Here is a 9,488-nt window from a genome sequence, read left to right as displayed (position 1 = left end):
CAGCCAATTTCATGAGGAAAGAAAGCAAATGCCTTACCATGACGTCCAAGCATCTCTCTAAAGCATTCTTTTTCCACTGGAAGCAAGAAATCATCATTTCCAATCTTCAATTCTGCAAGAGTTTCAGTTGTAAATTTATGTCCAATATTTACAGGATCTCTCAACATAGGCTGTTTCATAGCTTTTTCTATCTGCTCATCACTATCAGGAGGAAGCGGCCCTGCAACCGGCTTAACCTTCTTATCAACTGTTTTATACTTCGTGTCAACCTTGGCATCAGTCAGGCACTCTTTTCTTTGCTGCAATTTCTGTAAATTTTCAGCAACTCTCAACTCTGTTGGCTAAAAAATTTCAGCCCTTTGCTCTATGGACTGCATAGGTGCAACCTGAAACTCTGTATGCTGAAATTTTTCAGCATTAAACTCTGTTGGCTGAATGGATTCAGCCTTCGGCTCTATGGACTGCATGGGTGCAGCCTCATACTCCATATGCTGAATTTTTCCAGCATTTAACTCTACTGGCTGAAAGGTTTCAGCCCTCTGTAACTCTATAAGCTGATCAAGATCAGCCATAGACTCAGTTTGCTGAGTTTTCTCAGCCTCTAACTCTGTTTTCAGCATAAAATCAAAAATTTCCTGAAACATATCCAAGGTTTGCACAGGTATGATCTTTGAACCCTTACATACATCAGTTTTCAGCATTGTTCCCATCTCAGACAATGTATCCGCATAAGACATCCCTTCATACAGTCCATCTACATGCTCTTCTACTTGCAAAATACCTGCAATCTTCAACTCTTTCTCCTTACGACCAATGTACTTCCTGGCAGCTCTAGACAAATCTGAAATTTTCTGATAACTCACTGAACTATCTGAAGAAAAACCAACAAAATTAGTGGAGAAAGACTGGCTGCCAGGAGGCGAGATCTCCTCTTTTCTCCGCTCCGTACCACTGGCGTCTCGCAAGAGAGCGGTACCTAATGAAAATCCAACTCCTTCGCAGGTAGTGGTGCCTCATGCAAGGAGTCCCTGTTTCTCGGATGATTTACCCCAACAGTCAAGCTGAACAGCTCGCATACCATCCTTACTGCGTATCCGTGCATAGGCTGAGCCATCATCCATCATTTTCGTCTCCATTCTTGCTTCTGTAATGAAAGGCTGTCCAAGAATAATCGGATAAGAGTAGAAATCATGAACAAAGCAATGATAATCCTCTTCAACATTACCAATAGAAATTCTGATGCTCGAACAAGCAGCATACATATCACCAGAAGTATTATTGGCGGCTCTCATGCGCCAACCATGCTCTGCATCCATAGGCCACTTGCCACTCTCATAAACACCTCGAGCAATAAGATTAATCTCGGAACCATGATCAACTAAAGCGACCAAAGGAATCTGTTTCTCTCCAATCCTTACCACCGACTCAGTGGTTGCTCTAGCCCAATGACTGCGTGAAAAATGGTTGCGAGGAATGAGGATAGGGGTATCATCATCTTCATACTACATAGGCTGAACTATTTTCTCCAATTGCGGACTGACAGAAGCATTCTCAACCATCACCGCATCATCATGCTCTTCCCCAAGAGCTCCATGCCATAATCCCTGTAAAGCAGGTCCTTCCATCACATGTCGTTTCCTCCGCAAAAGATCCTGCATGTGATCCTGTATTTCTCTTCTAGCAATCCCAAGAGCTTCTCCAACAGTAAAAGTGACTTCACTATTCAAAATTCTTTCATGAAAAACCTTACTCATATCCGTCTGTATATCAAGGTCTAACAAGAGCTTGAATCCTGGCTCCTTTCTTGGTTGCCTCTTCTCTTTCAATTGCTTGTCTCCCATAGGTTGTTCAGGACCTGATTGAGCTGGAGAACTTGTCATAGGTGGAGCTGTAACAGGTGGTGAAACAAAGTCACCCCCTCTAATCTTTTTGGAGGTGCTAAGACCCTCCTCATCTCTTCTTCTCTTTTCCTCAACCATGGCATCTAAACCCTGTGTTTTCGCCATATAAGCAAAAATAGAATACCTGTTAACAGGAGAATCCCATCCCGTTTCTCCTCGAATGTTGGAGCCCACGCAAGTCATAGTGGATACCTGAACTTTCCCTCTTCTCACTGTCTCCAAGGTAGAGGACCATAAAGCAGAGTCTCCATCTGATTTCTGTTCAAGCTGGACTCCATAAGCTGAAGCATCTCCTCTGACACTCACATAAGCTGATCGCGCAGCCATATCATCAACGAGCTTATTCATGCCTCCCTTACCAAAGTTCCTGTCAAGAGGAGCACCAGTCTCTGTTAGCCATATCTTCCCATCTTGTCCCCAAAACACTACATTCTTCTTACGCGCTTCCTGAAAAGCATCACAATCTCTGCAGTGTTGGTGCTCTATACTATCGCACCAAATACATCGTCTCCCTTTTCTTTGGCCAACTGGAAAAGCAGTCGCTGGAGCAGGTACTGACATAAGTTGCTTTTTTAACTTACCAACTTCAGCTTTGACTTCTTCAATCATCAAATCTGCCAAGCCTTTAATAACATCATCTACGGATAAGGGCACTGGAGCAGCAGGAACTGGTGGATTTACAACAGGAGGAGTAGGCTTAGGCATAGAACTTGCAGCAGGGGTAGAATAAGAGGTCTCCAAGGATTTTTAGAAACAGATCCTGTATAACGATGCAATCGTACTCTCCTACGCTACTTCTTAACAAGAGCATTCACAGCATCAATGACATGTCTCCACTCGGTCTTTAAACCTGAATCGGTAGCTTGATCTTCCAAAAGATCATCCAATTTTTCCTGTAAATCAGCATCAGTGGCTTGTAAAAATAATTCCACTTTCTGCATCTCCAAAGCTTGCTGCTTAGTTCCATCCAATTGATCATAGCGGCTCTCAAACTCTCGCAGAAGAGCGGTAACTGAAAGTCCCTTATTAGGCATAGAAACCCATGCTAAGAAATTTCTGCGGTTCATAAGACCTGTATCCTCCAGGAAATATTCATCTTTTAATGCCTTCTTAAACTCTGCCAACCAACATGTGTTCCTTGAATTTTTGAAATTCAGACTTCAAGAGCGCGTACCACGATCCGCAAGAAGTAGCGGCTCCAAACATCTTGAGAAACCCCAAAAAACTTCATCTTTTCTTCATACAAATGCAGGTAAGTTACACTTGTTGGCCGTTGAACTGCTTCATCTCCTGTTGGACAACTTTCAAGGCATCCATGGCATCACTATCACGTTTCACGTGAGCTTGCTGCTGCATATAGGTTGTAAATGACTGAAACAGGTTCTTCATGACATTGTCATCTGTCATCTCTTCTTGCGAGTCTCCCATCTTGCTGAAAATTGACGCAGCACTTTCACGTCGGGTTCACCAGAAATGTCGTGGAGTTCGTGCAAGAGCTGTTGAACACGGGGTTCAAGATGCTGCAAGGAAAGAGGCTAACAAGAAGATATCAGTTTTTAATGCCAAAGATCACTATATTGCTTGTCAAGTGAATTACAACAAAGAAGCTGCCAACTACTCTTGACAAGAAGTTGCAGTTATAAGCATATCGCCTTAGAAAAATAACTTGAGATCCCAAGAAGACTGGCAAGTTCAGTTGAAAGGAAGCACTCTGGGTATCAAAGCCACTTTTGATTTCAATAACCATCACAATAACTCCATGTGAGATTCAACTCAAGGAACAATTTGCTTTATAATGAAGAAACCATGATCTTCCAAGGTGTCCATAGAAACGTGAGTAGATATCTGGATCTTCACAGGAGAGAACAACAATTGAGGAAAGTAAACCTGCTTCTTTGACCACCATGAAGGTTTGCCAAAGCCACGAGTGCTGTGACAGCATCCGCAAATCAGCATTATCTGGTCCTTCAGCTCCTTCGAGAGGTTTCGGACATCAGTCCAAGTTCAGCTGCTCTTGCAAAGATTCTCAAAGAGAAACATGCATGAAACTCCTATGGACAGAGCTCCCAAAGGTTGAATTGACGGTTTTTGAACAAGCCACAAGCACAAGGATGACCAAGGATGTAGAAGCCTTAATAAAGCAAGCTCCACAGGTGATCACACCACAGGGAAACACGTTGCCAGCACAGAATCGCATGCGACGGGATCACAACATAACCTTTGATACATGCTTTTGGTCACAATTGGCCGCCTGTGACATAGGATTTTTCATTTGGGTTGACTGATCCACTTTGTTATACAGGAGTTGCCATCCACCACGAAGTTTTGCATTCTTTCTTTTAACAGTACAAAACTTGGTCGTGGACTCCCTTGAGAGTCATCTGGGAGGCTCAGACTATTTCCAACAGCAGGTAATGAATCACCATACACACTTCTAAGCTCTTCATTAGCGTCTGATCTCAGAGAGACATGCGAATCAAACCAGACTTCATGAGGTCCACGAATCTTGAAAGTTGAAGGTCCAGCTACCTTTACTGACTTTGTATGCGGGGCAAAAGGGTATCTGTGATCCTGCGACAGGTCTTTCTATGAAGCTTTTGTGCAATAGGGCTTGAGGGAGATTTTCTTTCCTTTAAGCTTCGAGAAGGGAGAAGCCAAGGTAAACAAGATATCTGTGTAGATTTTTTTCTGGTAATCACCTTCTTCTGTAGCCTCATGATTTCCTCCACATTCTGGTTTCAAAATGTCTCCTTCTACAGTAGTTTGGTTCCTAATCGTTGTCTGTTTTTCTTTCTCTCCCTTCCAAATTCGATCACACAAACATCTCCCGATTGATCTCTCCTATCAATAGGAATCAAAGCAACTCACTCTATCCTTAGCTTGATACGCAAGCTCCTGATTTTTCTCGGCTGTATCTTCTCCTCTGTTCCTCGATGGGAGACTCCCTCTATGGAACCGACCTATCGCTCTCACTCCATACACAAGAGAACAAGTGACATGGATCCTATCAGGTGCAAACCTTGGTGAAGAAGAGATGGAATAATAGCGGGTCTGAAGACGAGGTAAAACAGATGCAAAAAAAAAAGACGTCAAGAGTTGGTTTGGCAGAGGGGAACTCTCCCATGACTTCCCCCCCCCCACAGATTGTGTCGAACGAACGTTTACAGCACTGCTAATCTGCGGGCTTTCCGGTAAGACACGGATAGGCTGAAAGTTAACAGCTTCTGCGTCCTCCTCTTCAATTTTTTTAACTGGAACACAGTCCTTTTTACTCTCTGCATCCGCGAGAACACTGAATGTGCTGCTGCTTTGGTCCAAAGTTTCTCCCTCCTCAACATCCGGTTTCGCGGACGAAGCTTCATCCTTTATATCAGTATCCGGCGCTTTCAAACTGAATTAGCTCATTTTTACCCCGGAATCACAAGGAACTTTGGACACGAAACTAGATAGCAAATACACACATATCTAGTAGATACACAAATTTTTCTAGATAGTACCTAGGAAATTTTTAGTTGAAACTAGGTTTTTAGTTTTACTAGATAAAAGTGAAGCTATAACTAGTGAAATCCATGCCTATATGGTAAAGTGAGAAGATTTTCTATATAACATCTAATATAGCCATGTTTAGTAGATTTAAAAATCAAGCTATAACTAGCAAAATAATTGTAGATGGCAAATGAGAACAAATTTGTGCACAACATCTAACATAGTCATGCTTATGTAATTAAGTAACACACATCACAATGGATAGGCCTAACCATAATCCATGTAGAACAATTTCAAAAAAGACATTATGGATATATGCTCATAATGGAGATTGGAAGCTATTTAATCAACATCTATCAAAGGGAAGAGTGTGCATTGAGCATGATTTTGGTATGTTGAAGAATAGATAGTGCATTTTGCATGACATGAATGTTGAGTTGTAACACATTCCTATGTACATATTAGTGGCATGTTGTGTCGTGCATAACTTCCTCATGGATACATTAGAGGATGAACTAAGAGAGGATGATATTGACCCTCATCCCAAAATGATAATGTACCAACTCATCCCGTAAGGTCAAAATGCATTGAGGGCCAAGCTTTAAGATTAGCAGTCTTTAATCAGTGGACCTTGTGTATGCAACTAGCTTGAGTTTTTTGTATGCCTCTTTCTTAGCAAAGCTAAGACTATGGCTTTGTATTTCTCCATCATGCATAGCATTTTTGTTTCTCCATCATGCATAGCATTTGTATTTCTCCATTGTACTTTGTAATCAACCCTCAATTGAAGTTCTTCTATGTCATTAACGTCAAGCAATCTACATGTCAATGTGGTTGAATCAACGTGTACATTCAATGTGTGTGTCAATGTAGTTCAACCAATGTGACATTCAATGTGTTAGTTAGTTAGATATATTTACTTAGGTGCTTAATGTATACTTCGTGAGACATACTTTATTGGGTACTTAGTGTACATACTTAGTTCCTTAGTGTACATAGTTAGATGCTCAGTTAAATACTTTAGGCTTAGTTAGATACTTATATACTTAGATACTTAGTAGTTAGTAGTTAGATGCTTAATTAGTTAGGTGGTTACTTAGTGTATATATATACTTAGATACTTAGATACTTAAATACTTAGTAGATATTATTTAGATGCTTAGTTAAATACTTAGTACTTAGATGCTTAGGTAGATACTTAGTTAGGTGGTCACTTAATGTGCATACTTAGATACTTAGATACTTAGATACTTAGAGATAGATGCTTTAGTTACTTAGATCATTAGTTACTTTGGTTCTTAGTTTCTTAGATACTTTGATACTTAGTTGGTTTGGTACTTTATTAGATAGTAGTTAGATGATTAGTTAAATACTTAGTATGGTCAGTTATGTGCATATTTAAATACTTAGATTGATGCCTAGTTACTTAGATACTTAGTTACTTAGTTACTTTGGTAGTTAGTGACTTAGATACTTAGATACTTAGTTAGATGCTTAGTTACTTTGATAGTTAGTTACTTAGATACTTAGATACTTAGTTAGATGCTTAGTTACTTTGATAGTTAGTTACTTAGATACTTAGTTAGATGCTTAGTTACTTAGATACTTTGATAGTTAGTTACTTTGGTACTTAATCAATTTGGTACTTTGTTAGATACTTTATTGGCTTGGGCTCTTAGTTAGATACTTTGATGCAATTAGAACAAGTTGTCTCTCTCAAATACCAATCTCTGTTAGCACATACTTGGTTACTTTTCTTCTTTAAATACATTAGGTACTAAGTACTTTTGGGCATTTTCAAACTAGTTCAAAAGTGACACAACTTTGTAAATGAGATGACATCTTGCATTAAGATCAAAAGAATAGAATACAAATGTAATTTCATGGGGGGGTTGTATACCTTGTATTGGCAAGGAGTTGGGCAATTTGCAATTGAGTTTCTAGCCTCTTCTCTTCTAACACAATGTGCCTAAGCTCCACTTCTTTTAGTGCTTGTGCCCAGTTGCTCATGCCTTGCTTGAGTGTTGCACCAACATCGTCAATTGACATTCTTTTCTACTTTTTGTTGCATTGGCCTCAGATTTCTCTTCCAATAGATGGGCCCACATTGCTTTCTTTAGTCTTGTTCTCATCACACTTGTGCATAGCCCTCTTTATAATGGATGCCCCTCCATTTCTATGTCCTCCTCATGTGCCTCCAAGGGTTGTTCTGGGTCTTGACTTTTAGCTACTGGCACATTGGAATCCTCCTCATCATCTAGAGATAAAATGTTGAGACGAGAGCAAAATTATTTCCACCAAAAGCACCTTGAAGCCCATTGACCTTTGGGGTGGTTGATAGCATATCACCCATTCTTTCATAAAACTCCCATCTTGATTATTTTGCACCTGATATGGCCTCTTGGCATGCTCTTTCATGTATGCCTTCTTTAAGTTATTTCACTTATTTTAGCATTGAGTATCCGTGAATTCCATTCCACAACTTGCATTCATATCTCGAGCAAATTCAACCCAATGCTTAGTCTTCAAATTCCCTCAATTCAAAGAAATCCATTTATCCTAATAATAGTCAAGAAGAGTGAAAATTTGGAAAGAATACCAAATCTCATTCTTCTTTGTACAAGCAGTTGGCCCTTCCACCGCTTGGGTTGGTGTTGGAGAGACTTTTTGCAAGGATAGAGTATTTCTTTGTGAAGAGGACTGTCCAATGAGAGAGCTTACAAGTGATGGGTTTTTGACATTGACATTTGAAGAGGCACTACAAGATATAGACCTTATAGCGACGTTTAAAGCGACGAAAATACAAACAACAAAATTTGCCCCCGTCGTCGGAAAAAGCGTCGTTATTGACGACGCCATGGTATCGTCGCTATTTGCGTCGCTATATGCGTCGCTATTTGCGTCTCTATATGCGTCGTAAATTTGCGTCGCTATATGCGTCGCTATTTGCGTCGCTATATGCGTCGCAAATGCGACGCATATAGCGACGCAAATAGCGACGCATATAGCAACGGTTGCAGAGAATTTGCGACGCTGATAGCGACGACAATAGCGACGCCTGCAGTAAATTTGCGACGCAAATAGCGACGGTAACAGAGGAAAAAAAAATTTTGTGGCAGGGCAGCAAGCTGCCCTGCCACATATAGCACTGTGTGCTGTATGAGAGCCATACAAAATAGTTTCTGCACTGCTGCATACAAAGCGTTTGCAAACAAAAAGAATCTATACTGAAATCATAAAACTGATAGATGAAATAAATACATGATATCGCATAAAATGCGATTGGTACAATCATAAAACAATATCACTAATACATAGAAAATGTCTACATAGATCGGGCGACTAAAAACTAAAGGTATGTGAGCGCTAAGGATCCGAGGGCGAGCTACAAATCGTCGTCCCCCGAAAGCTCGTCCCTCTGCAAAGGAGCATCAAACGGATTCTGCAGAAAAAGAAACAACATATCAATCCACCATACAATAATGCATTCAAATATCTCATGGTAACTACGGACATGAAAGATGAGAGACTTACTGGGCCGCCGCGTCTGTACAATCGGTCGATCAATGATCTGAGACCGTGCCTCTCTGCATATTGAGTCTCAAGGCCTTGCGGATCACGATTTGTAATGGAGTGCTGCAAAGAAAACAAAATGCTAACTGTTAGAAATATGATTGTCAGTACAAATAATATCTCAAAAAAACAAATAAGCAAAACAAAAGAGAAACTTACAAAGTCCTCCAAATATGTCCTGTGGCCGCCACTCCCAAGATGATGTACCGATCCGGCCTCGATTCGTGCCCTCGCCGCCTCCCGCTGCTGACTCCAACGTCCTGGCGAATTTGTAGCCTCCTCCCTCAGTCGGCGCCAGTCCTCTGCATCTAACCACTCGGGCTTTGGAGCCCCACTCTTGATTGCCTTGCGTGCGTCGGATCGTCTATGTGACATGTATGCACGCATGCAATCCATCATCCAGCCCGTAGAGAATCTATCCACTGCGGCTGGCACCGGGAACTCCTCATGCAAGGATGCTACTATGTACTCCTTGCTCCCCTCCGGTATGTTCCTCCAATGATCCAGGACGTTGTGCCGAAAAACTTG

The sequence above is a fragment of the Lygodium microphyllum genome, chromosome 9, assembly GCF_053477565.2.
Source record: "Lygodium microphyllum isolate KBCC chromosome 9, Lygodium_microphyllum_v1.1.10, whole genome shotgun sequence".
Classification (NCBI taxonomy): Eukaryota; Viridiplantae; Streptophyta; class Polypodiopsida; order Schizaeales; family Lygodiaceae; genus Lygodium; species Lygodium microphyllum.
The sequence above is the reverse complement of the archived record's forward strand: the minus strand, read 5'-3'. Positions refer to the sequence as shown.